Source organism: Lithobates pipiens, unplaced genomic scaffold, assembly GCF_037356315.1.
Source record: "Lithobates pipiens isolate NorthernLeopardFrog02 unplaced genomic scaffold, aLitPip1_a1.2 Scaffold_23, whole genome shotgun sequence".
NCBI classification, from domain to species: domain Eukaryota; kingdom Metazoa; phylum Chordata; class Amphibia; order Anura; family Ranidae; genus Lithobates; species Lithobates pipiens.
The window spans coordinates 90,449,450-90,465,707 of record NW_027507785.1 but is presented as its reverse complement, the minus strand read 5'-3'; the positions used below and the strand labels follow the sequence as shown (position 1 = coordinate 90,465,707).

Below are 16,258 nucleotides of genomic sequence, written 5' to 3'. Positions count from 1 at the left end.
TGGCAGGGTGTGTTCAAACAAGTTTATTAATTTCAAGAGAGTAATACATCCAGCTAGGCCAGATGTCCCTGAACTGTTCCTCTCTATTGCTGGTAACGTGAACCCACCTCTCTGCCTCCAAGATTTGGTTCACTTCCTCCAGCCAATCCTGAAGAGTAGAGCATCGTCTCTGTTTCCAGAATCTGGGAATAAGACTCTTTGCAGCGTTCAAAAGTAAAGGTGTCACACATGGCTTAAAGGATTTTAAGGAACTAGGGGTGGCATCACATAGGTAATGTAAAGGGGTAAATTTAATGGGTTTGAGTGCAGTTTTCTGTATCCATGGGGAGATCACTTTCCAAAATTTGCGTATCTTGGGACAATATCACCAGAACTGTAAATACGTGCCCTCCTGAATCTAAGATCTGCTTTTAACTTAATTTTGCAATATTCTAAAACTGTTCTCAGGTACTGTCCTGGGCAAATGATACAAATGGTGCCTAGTCAGCTTTTATCTTTAAAATAGAACTTCAGCAAAAAATACTACACAAATAAACAGGCCGCTAAAAGATAAAAATAAGGTGGTGGGACGGGGAGACCAGGGGATATTCATAATCACCTTTTAGACTACAGAAATGTTAATTGGTTGTGTTATAATTTTATCTTTCTTGGAATTGGAACAATATGATAACAGATGTGCGGGCCGGAAGACAATTTACTTTTCTGGAAAAGTCATGCTGTATAATTATACTGAGATATGGTAGACAGTTTAAAGTGGAGTTCCCATTATAAAAAAAAAAAAAAAGTCAGCAGCTAAAAATACTGCAGCTACTGACCTTTAATAATCGGACACTTACCTGTCTCGTGAGGGGTCACCATTGGCAGCTTTGGGTAAAGCGATGCGGGGGATCGAAGCCCTGCTCATCTCCCCCTCCACTTGGTGGCGCCGCCATTTTAACTGTGGGCGCCCGGCTGTGGCTTCACTTGGCAATCATCTGGGACCTGTCACGTGTCCCAGATGATTGCCTAGAGGAAGGGGGGAGAGGTGATCTCCCTTTCTGCACCAAGGGAAGTGACGTCAGGAGCCCAGGCGCTGAAGGAGGCAGACTACAAGGGACCCCCTAGCAACAGGCATTTAGAGGTGAGTAAAAAAAAAAAATTCTCCAAATGTTTATTTTTTAAATTTTTTTTAAGAACATACATTTTTTTTTTTTTTTTGGGGGGGTGGAACTCCACTTTAAGTCTAAATGTCAAAAATGTTTTGCAACTTTCAATAAAAACCATTGAAACACAAAAGATAAAAATAAGAAAAAACTAATAATTAACCTTTGTTACAGAGATATTTTCTACAGTAGTTTTTTTTTCTGCAACTATATGTTCCCAGTCAGACCACTATCATTTAACCATAGCGCCCAACTGTCCCTGATTTGGAGGGACTGTCCCTGATAAGGAGGAATATCCCTATGTCCCTCATTCCTCCTCATGTGTCCTTTTGGTCTGATCTGTATAGTTGTATATAAAATGCATTATTTATCTTTCAAAAAGTGTTTCCCAGTGCTAAACCTTTCATCCAATTTCTAAATTGCTGCATTTGTAAATTAAAAGCCGATATAAAGGAATAGAAGTGATAAAAAAAAAAAAAAAAAAAAAAAACACTTCTGGATTTAATTAACCTTTTTTTGATTAATTCTCTTTTAAGGGGGTGTGGCGGGGGAGGGGGGGGGGAACGGAGTGCCCTATGTCTACATACATTTGCTAGTAGGGTCCCTCATTCCCATCTGAAAATGTTGGGAGGTATGTTTAACTAAAACTGGCCATACACCTATAGATTATCTGCAGATTTTCTATGGTTAGATGGAAAAAGTGCAACAGATTTCTCCATGTTCAGTAAACTGTGTGGATGGAGGAATCTCCCACTTTTTCCATCTAACCATAGAAAATCTGCAGATAATCTATAGGTGTATGGTCAGCTAAACTTACTCTGAGCTCAGGTTGTCATGTACCCATGCCAGTCTGTAATTGGACAGTGAAACTAAAATCAGAGTGGTGATGAGTCTCATCCCTCTGTCACCCTGCTTTCTCCTTCTATCAGCATGCTTCTTATCAGCACAGGAATCGATTGGCTCCTTGTACTGCTTCTTTGTCCTACACTCCAGCCCAGGGACTGGAAGAGACTAATACCAGGTCCCATTTGGGTACTTACATTACCTGAATTTTAAAATACTGTAAATGTAATGATGTATTAATGACTACAGAGCTGCATTCATTTGTGTCTTTTATGTCTCCCTACAGTTCATATTTAAATAAACAACAACAGTAATGTGTTTTTTTTTTGCTGCATATCACTCTCCCAATGCCACTGTATAACAGTAAGAAGTGTGCGGCAGCAGTGAAGTAACAGCCACCCATGTTGATTCTGACCCAGCGGGGTAAGGACAAGATGAAAGATTGCAGGAAAACATATGTGCATTTGGAAGCCGTCCCTCTGATCACTTAGCAGATACGCTCAGTGGCTGGGATGTGTTTGAAGGTCTGACATTCACAGTTCAGAAGATGAAATGCTGACTTTGTACAGTGCGCTGAGAGGCTCCAGCTGACACACAGTCTCATCATAACCCCAGACAAAAAAAAAAAACATTGCACGTATTTCCAGGCAGAAGTGTCAGGAAAATGACTTCACCTGATGACGGTTCCTGGTGTGAAGGTTTATCCCCATTAACTGGAAATTTAAATTTAAAAACCAGACCCCCCCTATAGCAGCTAATCTTTCATCTATACACACTGCAACTCTCTAGTTCCTTAAAGTGATTGTAAAGTCCCTTTTTGTTTTCAATAAAAATAACAAACATGATATACTTACCGTCTCTGTGCAGTGGATTTGCACAGAGCAGCCCCGCACTCTAAGGGCTCTTTCACACGGGGCGGATCCGTGCTGATCTGCCCCGTGGACATCCGCATCCGTCGAGATCCTACACACTGTGCAGGGAAGGACCTGTCAGAGCGCCGCTCTCCCCTATGGGCGATCGGATGACCACGGACCGCCTAAGGCCTCTTTCACATGACCGATCTGTTCAGGCGGACCTGAACGGATGCCCCATAGACCTCTATGGAGCGTTGAATGTCAGTGGTGATATGTCCGCTGACATCCAACCTGCTCCAATCCGAAAAAGTGTGACGGAGGAAAAGCCTACTTTTCCATCCGTCTGCGGATTGGATGATGGACTCTGCGGTCCGTCGTCATCCGATCTCCCATAGGGGAGAGCGGCGCTCTACAGGTCTGTCCCTGCGCAGTGTGCAGATACAGACCTGTCATCTTCCTGCTCAGAGGGGATCGACGGAGCAATCCCCGCTGAGCAAGCTGATGACCACGGGGCGGATTATCACTCATCCGTTCCCGTGTGAAAGAGCCCTAAAACTGGAGAGTGCGAAATCTGGGGCAGCTGTGCATAGAGACCAATCTGTTTTCAGGTTTGATTGCCAAAGCTTAATTGAACAAGCTAAAGTTAAAAGCCGATTGGCTACCATGCACAGCTGCACCAGATTCTGAGTGGCCCAATTTTAATAAATCCCTCTCACTGTGTGCAGCTGCTGATCAGCGTATTCTCACAGCTGCTGATCCCGCTGTCAGAATACATTGTCCCGGAAAGGAAGATTCCTTCATCCTCATTGTTTGAATGGATAGAGGTATCTGTTCACTTTTTTTCATTCAGCCCACTGGCTGAATGGAAAAAAAAAAAAAAAAAAACTCACAGCATATGGCCAGCTTTAGAATTAGTCTGGCAATTAGTCCTCTATATCCTTACATCTGTTTTTGATCCTGAGAATCAAAAGCATACATGTACAGCGCCAAAATCTAATACGTGATCATTTCCGAGTAATGAAAAATACCTGGTGATCCTGCCAGAAATGCAGTTAGCTCTCAACGTCCTTTATTAATCTGACAACACTGTCCTGCCCCTGCTGCAATGAAATAGCAGAAGAGGTGCAGAAACAGCAGTGGCAATGTTATCAGACCACTAAAGGAAATTATAAGTCAACTGCATTTCTGGCAGGATCATCGGGTATTTTTCAGTATTTGCAGTGTTATTTAAGCATACATAACTTGGGAAATGTGCACATATTAGAGAGTAGTGCTAAATACCTTTTTCTTTTCAGATTTTGCCCACATATACTGATGGCTATAACTGCAAATGGCCACTTTTCTCCTCCCGGGACCTCCTGATCTCTATCTTCCTCGTCACTACTTCCCAAGCTCCCAACAAGGTCTATTCCCGAGCCTCTCCCATCTTCTGGAACTCCCTACCCAACCTGTACGTCTACCTCCTATTTTCTCTGCCTTCAGGAAAACTTATCTCTTTATGTAGACTCCCGTCTCTAGCTGGCACCTGAATCTTACTTTCTCAAACAACTCATCATTTGATAATTACTACCATTCATTTCACTTCCCTTTCCCTTTAGATTATAAACTCTCACAAGCACTGCCCCCTTAGCCCTCTGGTGTCGAACTGTATTGCAACTGTGCTGTCTCTGTTTATTTTGTAAAGCACCGTACAAATAGTTGCTGCTATATAAATCCTGTATAATATTAGTAAAGCTAGTCTATGAGCAAAATCGGCTTGGGTGCTGCATGGCCTGCCTAGTGTATTGCACTCGGTTCTTTTTTATTTATTGCACGTATTTATCATGGGCACTTACACTGCCTACATGGTTTGTTTTTGTTTTTTTCCTCAGAGAAATTAAGGGGCAGCTTTTTCTCCAAGTACTTGGAAGACCTGCTTCAACAGATCACCAAGATGTGGGGTCCACCTGGCTTTGACCTATGAAGATCAGTACTTTGCCCCTATCTGCAGTTTTGCACCCCTGGGTACTTTTGGGATGCAGGCCCCTACTCGTCAGAGGTTGGTCCTATTCTGTACCATCATGTACTTTTTTGTATGATATGATTTTATGCTTCACGTTTTTTGTTCGCAGGAATTCGACTAGCACTGGGGCAGTATGACTTGAAGAAGCGCCCGTCAGTACATGCTCACAGGGCTGGTAGGGCTTTAACGATCGTAAAGACAAAACTGACCAGAATTTCGGACAATAACACAGCTGCTTAGTTTCTTCCAAGAGTTGCTCTTTCAATATTCAGATTTTAATGGCATGTAGTCTTGTTTTTTACCAATACGATCTTATGACAGTAGTACCTATTACGCTGTAAGGTTAAAGAGGCACATGATACTCTTTGCCTGCTTCTACAGTACATCTGGAATCTATACATGTTCCCTCTTGTTCCAATTAATAGCCTGGCTGAAAAAAATAATCTGGATGTCAGGATCCTATGCAGTATTCGATGTGACAGCTCCAGTAGGATAATTTAACAACCAGTAGTGAGCCTGGGAGGAGTCAGCCTGGATTTAATTGCTTTATTGCAGTAAACAGCAAGAGAAAGGCAATAGCTGTCAGAACACATTACTCTGTCTGGGTATTGAAGACAACACGTCACGTTAAAGTTCAAGTAAATATGTGCTTCTTACATTTTCTTGCCCTAGATTTGTGTATGGTTTGGTAGTTAGCTTTGTGGCCGACAGTTCCGCATTCACCTTTTAATTTGTTTATTACAGGGGGTCATTTAAAGTGTATGTCTGTGCAAAATAAAAATAAAAAACATATACAGTACATGCATATTTCCTCGTGTTTTACCCCTTTAAAATAGAATTCAATGCGAAAAATAACTAGTCTTAAAAATGTTCCCTCCCCCTCCTAACACCTATACTGACAAACCTGTATAAGAAAAATGTACTTACCTATGTTTAGCCTGCTTCAATCCGGTCACGTAATGTCACCTGTGTCAGCCAGCAGAGGCTGCAGGGAAGAAATGAGAGTGCTCTGACAATGGCTGGAATGCTTGGAAGCAGTGATGTCACCCATAGGCTTCAATGGGCCATCCAGTGCTGGTCCTCCCTGCTTTTACCCAAAGCTGCCAATGGTGACCCAGATCATGATTGGAGCAACCTAAAGCCTCATACACACGATCGGACTGTTGGCCAACAAAGCGTCAGACTTTTGTCCAAAGGGTGTGTGCTGTGAACTTGTCTTGCATACAAACAGTACACAACTGTCGGCCAACAAACACAAACACATACTACGAGCTGATAAAGAGGAATTTCAATTGTCAGACGACACCCTTTGGGCTCCTTCTGCTAATTTCGGATTAGTAGAAGTTTGGCGAGTGTTGATTCACGTTTTTCATTTCACGCTTTTCATTTGGTTTTTCAATGGCCATTGTTCAACCAGCCATGTTGCGGAATCAGAGGAGAGAACGTGCTATTATTGGCCTTGGAGTTATTGTTTTGACCCAAGTCCAGTCCAGGAACAGGAGGAGGATTTCTTGGACCAAAAATTGGTTGCTTAATCGTGGCCAATTATGTCATATGCCTTTGCTGTGGGAGCTCCAGGAGAATTATCTCCGGATGACGGACCCCTGCTTTCACCAACTCTTGCAATTGTTGACCCCCCTATATTAAGAAGCAGGAGGCATGTGTTATATTTTCTATATTTATGGATGCATAGAATGCACTTTTTGGTTAAGTTCTATTGGCAGATAGCATGTCAAATTTTTTTTTGGTTTTCTTTTTTTTAATGCACAATAAAAAAAACGTGTAGAATGATACTTGGCTATGTGTTTTACTTCAAAAGACCGTTTAGGAGTAGGCCAGTACATTTTCAAAAATACAATCTAAAAATAACTAGGGACACCAACATACTGGTAGTTGTATCGTTGATATTAAAAACTACAGGATAATAGTGTTGTGGTAACTTGGCCAAAAAATACAAGCATAATAATATTATTCTTGATATCACTAGAAAACAAAAGAATTTTCAAATAACTCCATCAGTATCACCAGCAAAGCAGCTTCATTATTATCCCATTAAAATAAAAAGAAGAGAATTGTGGGCTGAATTTTTCCCATTCATAATTTGCCGTGTCACGAATGTTAAATCTCCATTATGAACGCCAGTTTACAAGACGGACCGCTTCCAGCTCGTCCTTGCTTCCGAGCATGCGTGTTTGTACTTTGGACTTTTGTGTGACTGACTTATGTGCAGACCGTTGTCTGCCGGAAATTTACTAACCTGCTATCCAACATTTGTTGGCTGAAAGTTGGACAAAAATTGTTTTTTTAGGCAAACAGTCTGTCATCACACAATTCCCGGCCGAAAATCTTATCGTGTGTATGAAGCTTTAGAATAGGTTAGTATATATCTTTCCTAAACGGGTTAGTGAAAATAGGTGGATGAAGGGGAAATATTTTAATGCTGTTAGGTTTAGCTCAGCATTCTACTTTAAAGTCCTGAAAGTATAGAAAAGCACATGTTGATCTGCCAGAAATGCACTCTACTTCTAAGTCCTGTTGTGGTCTGACAACACACAGCATTTTGTCAGGATCAAGTTGTCTCAACGCTTCTAATCTGTATTTTACTAAATTGCTTAAAGCGAAGTTACCCTCAAAAGTTAGGCAATCGGAAGTGGAAGTTCTCCTTCCCCCTCCCTCCTGAAGTCTCCTGGGACACAGGACAGGTCCTAGAAGACATCAGGACCAATCACAGAGGGCAGCGGGCACCCGGCTGTGAAGCCGCAAGCTGTCACAGCCCATGGCCCATAGTAGTAATGCCTGCACCACTAAGGGAGGAGAGAGGAAGAAAACTGCTGGGGTGAGTGCACAGCTGTAATGTGGGACAGGTAAGTGTGTGTTTATTAAAAGTCAGCAGCCACAGTTTTTGTAGCTGATGCCTATTAATAAACAAACAAATGACTGGAACTCCGCTTTAAGCCCTTCCTGTTGCTTTATCTCTACAACACAGACACTTGTAGTTCAAGATGAGAACTAGGAGGGCTCATTAGATTCTTTGAATGTGCACAGGTCAAAGGAAAGCTCTGAATTTCTGACATGGTCAGCAGATTTATTTTGCATTTAGCATACTTATATAACAAAATGCTTCCAATTTATTTATTACAGGTATTAATAAGACGCTGACAATTAATTTGCAGTTTTTCCTAGACTATTAAAGTGGTAGTAAACTGTAGCTTAAAAAAAAAAAAATCCGCTGGAAGGCAATGGCATAATGTGCTAGTATGCATCGCATATTAGTACATTATGAAATACTTACCTTAGAATGAAACCGTCCAGCAGTGCCCTGTTCCTGCTGAGAGGGCTTCAATCTTCCCCTGGTTTTCTTTCCGGGTTCACTGGCTCCAGTCCTCTGAATGGCCAAGCCGCAATGATGTCACTCCTGCGCGTGCACATTTGAGTCATGATTTACAGCACAGGGCTCTGAAAGGATGGCACGGCATGCTCTCCCTTCTAAGCGTATGTGCCGGTGACGTCACCGGCTGCATCCAATGTGAGTATTTCCTAAACACTGCAAGTTTAGGAGATACTCACTGTAACTACAGCTAAGCCTTATTATAAGCTTACCTGTAGGTATAAATTTAAAAAAAGGAGTTTACTGCCACTTTATATCCTGATATGGGATCTCGAATCCAGAGGCTTGGAGTGCGCTTGGGTGGGAAAGAGCCCAAAACCCTGACTACGAGTATCTTGGTCCTGTAGGGGTTAACCTCAGAGGGGGCTGAAAGGGGCACAAAGCATCCAGCAGGTGTTCATGTGTTGCACAGAACAGGACACAGTTATGTGAAGGCTGTGGGCTGTTTAACTGCTGAGACCCTGCTGAGCTCCTGTGACCTTTTTCTGGACTGATGAAGCAGGCGGGAAGTTTAAACCTTGTTGTGGGACAGGTTTATGCTGGTGGTGAGCCAAACCTTTGTGTTGTACCAAAATTTTATGAAATGTTTTTGTTTGGTTTATGCTGAAAAAAAAAGCTATATTTGTGTGCCTGTTTTGACAAAAATTAAATGTTTTTTGCCTGTACAAAGATGTCTGGCTAGCAGTGGCAGTAGGTGCTCAATTTCCTAGGGGGGCAGCCCATGGCATAATGTATTTCCGCTATGATATAAGGTCATTAGGCCATAGGACAGTATAAAAAATGTCAGAGGAACTGGTGTAATCTTACTCGCTCTTTATGAGAAAATAAAACTTTTTTTTTTAGAGCCCCTAGAACCCACATCACAGTTTCAGATGTTATAGGGTTGACACGAACGATTCTGCAAGAGCCTGTTCAAATAGAAGCACAATTTCATGTGAAAGAGAAAGCTCTAACCACAAGCATTCACAGTCATCATAAAAAAAACTGCAGTATCTGTGTATTTTTCTCAGAGATTATATACAACCTTTAAGAAAGCTGTTTTCATTCTTAGAAAATACAAATATAATTTCTATAATGGCAATTTATGGAGAAGTACTAACGCGAACAATAAATGTAAACACATACCAAGAAAAACAAGAAAGGTGACATCCTGAATTGATCAAGTTGATCATTGAGCTTCTTCAGCTGCACCACTGAATAATTTGTAATGTTCCAGTTATCAGCATGATGGTTTATAGGCTAGTACTTAAGACTTGTAGGCTGAAGACCTCCGGAGTTTTCACTGGGACCCCCATCTGCATGCTGTTATTATTTTCTAATGCTGTATACGCTTCCTTCAATTTACAAAACACTACAAGGTAGGGTTTTAGGTTTTCATCCAGACTGGCCCTAATGTTTGCTCATTTATAGGCAGTAGGCACCAACCACTCACAAAAGTCTACCTAGGGGTGTTCCGAGGCATTGTATATTTCTCGTTAGTCAAAGGAAACCTAGGGCATAAGGTTCAGCTTTGGTGTCACGGATGTCAATAAATACAATTGTTTTCCCATAAGTGAGGTCAAAAAGACACTTAATTCTTGGAAACGGACACAAAAGACAGCTATTGGAATCACTGTATGCCTTCTGCAGCCAATGTTTCAAAGACTGGAAACTAGCTCGTAATTGTTAACTTTTATCACCTATTGTGGAATTATTAATGCCGAGCAGCACGTGCCAGAGAAGGCCGCAATAAATAGGACGATTCATAAGAAAGACATTCTTGTAGCCTGCAGTGTAGCCTCTCCCCTGGCTTGCTGCCTCGGTGTACATCACCCACCCAGTTCAATGTCCTTCTATTTTAGGTGAGGTTGTTCTATTTTTGCCATGGGAGTAGACCCAGAAGAAAGGTCCTACAATTCTATGTATAGGTCTATACTTTTCTGATTTAACACAATGCATGCCATAAAAACATAGGGAACGCTGATGGCTTTTGATATATTTAAAACATGGAACAAAAAGATGTTAAAACCAATGTTTTAATGCGCAACTCCAGCCTTGCCCTCAAGTCTTGCACAGTTGCACAGGTTCCTCTCCTGAACTTGAAATTCTTACTGGAAGCTTCTCACATTGTGCATAAGAACCTGCAGCAAGTCAGATAGAACCCAACTATATGTCTTACTGGCGGATGTCCAGCATCATCTAATTCTTTTCTTGCCCAGTCTTTTTGCCCCTGGTCTAACCCGTTCAGTCGCTGGATTTTAGTATATGTAATCATGGAGGCTCTACATCACATGCAAATACAGCCTGCCTAGAAACTCCCTCAACTTCAGAATGACATCTACCCATCAATATGTTTTGATATTTGTATAACTTCTCACAGGAGCCAGCTCACCACTTGCATTAATGCAACTGGAGTCTACCTAGTGCATTCAGTGCACAAAGACCCCCAGAGGCAAAGGGTCCACTGTGCACTCACCGCACACATTGGGGACTTTGATTCAAGAAGCGCTCCTTACCATGCAGACACTCACTGCACACATTGGGGACTCAAATCAAGAAGCGCTCCTTACCATGCAGACACTGAAGAGGACAGGGGTAATGCTGACAATATGCTGATAGAGTACACACATAATATGTACATATTCCTCACATCCAGACTATTGCCAGTGGATGCGCCAACCAAGCTTTTCCTCACCAGTCCCCACAAATGATTCCAACTTATAAAATGTATTTATAAAACTTAGTAAAAATAATAGTATGCAGTTCAAAGGAATACAGATGTTTATTGGACACAAATCAATGATTGCTGCTGGCACTGAGACCATTCACACTAGTGGTTAAAATTAAAAAAGGGCATCCCTACAGGGTGGTACTGTGGATGCAAATAAGATAAGAAGGTGCCACATCCTCAACTGAAGACAAATTTGGAAAAGTGAACTCTCGATGGACTTTTTAGGCACCACAACATACAGAGTCATCTAAAAATAAAATAGTTTATTAATAAAAAAATGTGTACAATTGACAAAGTGAAGTTTAAAATTCCTAGCACCATATGCTAGTAAAACTACCACATATGCATCACCATAACCACCCCTAGGCCACAGTGTAACTTTGCATGAAACTTATACAGATGTAATCATCAATATCAAAATGGGCCTGGTGTAGGTTGATGTCAGGGGTAGAAGAGCACGGAGCCCTACACGTTTCGCTCTTGCACACTTCTTCAGGAGCTTCAGGCAAGTATTGTAGGAGATAATCACATGCCAGGGGTTATCCTGCAGTTATAAAACATAGGCCAGGAAATATATCGCCTAGGGTAGAAACATCGGTTGCAGTGCCGACATCACTGGACTCCAGGACAGGCAAGTGTCCTATTATTAAAAGTCAGCAGCTGCAGTATGTGTAGCTGCTGGCTTTTCATTTCTGCAGCAGTGGGCGGACCTCCGCTTTAACTTTCACTCTTCTTGGTTTAATATACCAACCATAAGGGTTTCAGAATAATTTAAAGTAAAGTAAAAAGTAACAAATTAAAGTGGTTGTAAACCCCGAAAAAAAAATCTGCAAGACAAAGGCATAATGAGCTAGTATGCATAGCATACTAGATGATTATGTATTACTTACGTTAGATCGAAGCCTCCACAGCAGTCCTTGTTCACCGCTCCCGGCCAGCGACATCGATCCCGGAGTTACTTCCGGGTATTGCGTGCTCCGGAGCTGTGATTGGCTGGAGCCTCGATGACGTCACTCCTGCGCATGTGCACGGGAGCCGCCGGTAACAGCACAGTCTAACTAAATCAACGGCACATACTACAGTTTGCTTCAGTGCCCATGTTCTTATGACGTTGGCACATGTAAATACAGGGGATATCTCCTAAACCGTTCAATTTTAGGAGATAGCTGGGGTAGCTACAGATAAGCCTTATTATAGGCTTACCTGTAGCAAAAAGTGTGTTGTAAGAATTTACAACCACTTTAACTTTATTAATTCGGTAAGACATTTGTTTGATTCAATTAGTGCGATTTAATGAGCAAGGCATTCCTGCACTGCTGATGACATCATCAGATTCGAAATTCACATGTCAGATATGTGCACGATTGTGGGAGCAGAGCGCGTTGAAACTATTTGGGCAGTGCTGTTTTTTTCTCCCAACTACTGACTAAATAATATGGAATGTAAATCTGTGTTTTAGCCTTTAATCTGTGAATAATACGTAGTATGGGAGATCACATGCCTGCAAAAGGCTTGTTCTGTTTTCTGCCTTCAGTGGAGAAAAGGAGGGGTCCATCATAGAGGGAAATACAGCAAAAAAAGAAGGAGCAACCTTCAACAAGACTAACAACAGTCTATCATGTGAGGGTGCATTTAAAAAAAAAAGATGAGTTGTGAAACTATTATAACGAATATTGTACCCTTAATTTAAAGAAAAGTTACCACTGCACGCCATCACATCATCATGTATGCAAGGATTTCTCAATCAGGGTTCCCTTAGAGGTTCCCTGAGCAATGAGCAACTTCTGCCTCTCAGGTAAATTCCTGACACTGACACTAATAATCTTTTTAGCTATCAATAAGGGGAGGCATTCTTCCAGTGACCACCAATGTAAGGAGTAGGGAAAACAATATTTTCTTTTTTCTATTTTAAAAGAAATCCAATAAAATCTAATTTTGTCATAAATTTAAGCCAAAATGTATTCTGCTATATGTTTTTGGTAAAAAAAATTCCGTTAAGTGTATAATAATTGGTTTGTGTGATCACGGACATATGTACGCAAATGATCATGTACATATGTGTGCAGATAATCATTGGAACATGTGATTTTAGTGGGACATATGTGGGGGACATGTGTTTTTTTATTTGGGGACATGTCTTTTTATTATTTGGGGACATGTGTGTTTTGGGGACATGTGTGGTGACATGTTTATTGTGGTAACATGTGTGTTTACACTGTGTGGTGATTTGTGTTTACACTAGACTGGTGATCAGTGAGTAAAAAGCTGTAAAAACAGCTCATACTCACTGATAGGGATGAGCTTCGTGTTCGTGTCGAACATACGTTCGACTCGAACATCGGCTGTTCGCTCGTTTGGCGAATTCCGAACGTTATGGGCCGTTCGCGCCAAATTCGTGTGACGCTCACGGCCCACAATGCACTGCGTCATCGCAGTGCATTGCTGGCTCATGATTGGCCAAGCATGCACTGTGACCCCGCATGCTTGGCCAATCACAGCGCCAGCAGCGAGGAGAGCCATGATTGGCCACAGGCAGGATGCCTGTGGCCAATCATAGCTCAGGCTGTGTAGTACACGCCCCACACTATATAAGGCCGCCAGCGCGGCGGCCTTGTGTAGTGTGTTGGCGTCTGAAGCAGTTAGTGGGTGTTCTGTGCACCTTCAACACAGTATACACCGATCGTTATCGGACGATTTTCGATCTTGCTCTTCTGTAGTGGTTGTTGTCTGCGTGCCCTGACCGCAGTATACACCGCTATATTCACCTCACCTATATAGCTAGTGATCTATCTTTTATAATAGAGCTTGCAGTCAGTAGTGTTAGGAGCTTGTGCGTGCTGTCTGCGTGCTCTGTACCCAGTACACACCGCTATATCCACCTACATAGCTCTTCTCTATTTGAGCCCACTTGCCATCTGCAGGAGTTATTGGAAGTTGTGTGTGCCTCCAGCACAGCACAGTATACATCTGTATATACCCCTTTATCTCTGGTGTTCTATAAAAAAAGGCATCTGCAGGAGTTAGTGGGTGTTTTGTGCCTCCAGCACAATATACACCTGTATCTACCTTTTATTGCTGTTCTCTAATAGAGCCATCTGCAGGGCTTAGTGGGTGTTTGACTCCATTACAGTATACCCCTTTATCTCTGGTGTTCTATAATAAAGGCATCTGCAGGAGTTAGTGGGTGTTGTGTGCCTCCAGCACAATATACACTACCCAACTGCTGTTTTACCCAACTCCCTTCAGGCCATTACCATGTCTGGAAGGCAAGCAAGGAGAGGCAGACAGGCGCGAGCCGATAAAAGAGGGCAAGCAGGCTCTGTGTCTAGAGACAACAGTGCTGGTCGTGGACGCGGTGCATTGTCATCAGCACGTGGCCATGGGACACGCTTGTCCTTCTTTTCGGCAGCTGGGCATGTTGAACCGCAACATGCCAACGACTTGGTAGAGTGGATGACCAAGCCCTCTTCATCCTCCTCATCCTCTCTCACCCAGGCTCAGGGTACTAGCAAAGCAGCTGCCAACGCATCGTCTTCCCTCGTCTCAATGTCATCATCAGTGACTCCTTCCCTAGACCCACCACGTCCTCCTGAGGAGTCTCCTGAACTCTTTGAGCACAGTGTTGGGTACATGCTCCAGGAGGATGCCCAGTGTTTTGTAGGCTCTGATGATGACACTCAGCTAGAGGAAGGCAGTAGCGTGAATGCAGAGAGAGGGGATGCTCAAGAAGGACAGCAATCTGGCAGTCATGTTCCACAAGCTGCAGCATATTGCCAGGTTTGCTACAGCGATGAAGAGGGAGGGGATGATGAGGGCACTGACTCCACGTGGGTGCCTGGTAGGAGAGAGGAGGAGGAGGAGGAGGAGGCACATGTCCAACGAGGCAGGATGCCCTCCGGGGGCCAGCTTAGGGGCAGCACACCGACTGAATCACACCGCAGAGCTCCGCCTGTGCAGGGCGCTGCCTCTGCGCGTTATTCTAAAAGTTCTTTGGTGTGGGCCTTTTTTGAGACGAGTGCATCAGATCGCACCACTGCTATTTGCAACATATGTCTCAAGCGTATCTCGCGTGGCCAAAACATCAGCCGCTTGGGCACCACATGCTTGACCAGACATATGTTGACCTGCCATGCAGCTCGTTGGCAAGCGTACCTTAAAGACCCACACCAAAGAACAAAGCGGACCTCTCCTTGCTCCTCATCAGCTGGCATCTCCAACCCCACTAGAACTTCAGTCCTCTCTGAAACCTGCTCTGAGAGGAATGAAGGTGTAGAATTAGGTGTGTCACAGCCAAGTGCTTCCGGGCACTCTGCTAGCAGTACACCCACGTCCGATTATAGCAGGCAAATGTCCCTGCCCCAGCTGCTGGACCGGCGAAAGAAGTTCACTCCCAGCCATCCACATGCCCAGCGGTTGAATGCTAGCTTGGCTAAATTGCTAGCACTTCAACTGCTGCCTTTTCAGTTGGTAGACTCGGCCACCTTCCGTGAGTTTGTACAATGTGCGGTTCCTCAGTGGCAGGTCCCCAAACGCCACTTTTTCTCACGGAAGGCTATTCCGTCTCTCTACCGGCATGTGGAAGGCAATGTCCTTGCCTCGCTGGACAGGGCGGTCAGCGGTAAGGTGCATATTACCGCTGACTCATGGTCCAGCAGGCATGGACAGGGATGTTACCTGTCTTTCACGGCCCATTGGGTCACTCTTCTGGCAGCTGGGAAGGATGCAGGACAAGGTGCAGTAGTGTTGGAGGTTGTTCCGCCACCACGCCTCCAAAATGCTACTATTGGTTGTGACACACCTCTCTCCTCCACCCCCTCCTCTTCTTCTTCCTCCATGGCCTCTTCCAGTGCTCTGTCCTCAAATCCAGCGGTGCTCCGTAGGCGTTCCAGGGGCTACGCAAGTACACAGGCAAAACTGTGCCATGCCGTGCTTGCGCTGGTTTGTTTGGGGGACAGGAGGCACACTGGGGCGGATGTTTTGTCAGCTCTGCAGGGGCAGGCCGAGAGGTGGTTGACGCCACGCCAGCTTAAGCCAGGAATGGTGGTTTGCGACAATGGCACCAACCTCCTCTCCGCCCTCCGACAGGGACAACTGACCCATGTGCCCTGTGTAGCTCACATCCTTAACCTGGTGGTGCAGCGGTTCTTGGGCAGGTACCCCGGCTTACAGGATGTCCTGAAGCAGGCCAGGAAAGTCTGTGTGCATTTCTGCCGATCATTTAATGCCTGTGCTTGGCTGGCTGAGCTCCAAAAGGAGTTGAACCTGCCCAAGAACCACCTTATATGTGACATGCCCACCAGGTGGAACTCAACGTTGGCC

At 43.7% G+C, this 16,258-nt stretch overlaps 1 protein-coding gene across 4 annotated transcripts in view; it reads right to left on the bottom strand.

Moving 5' to 3' along the window:
• Positions 1-16,258, bottom strand: part of ARHGEF3 (Rho guanine nucleotide exchange factor 3) — a 493,464-nt gene that overhangs the window by 142,742 nt on the left and 334,464 nt on the right. The gene's annotated exons all lie outside the window — the stretch shown is intronic.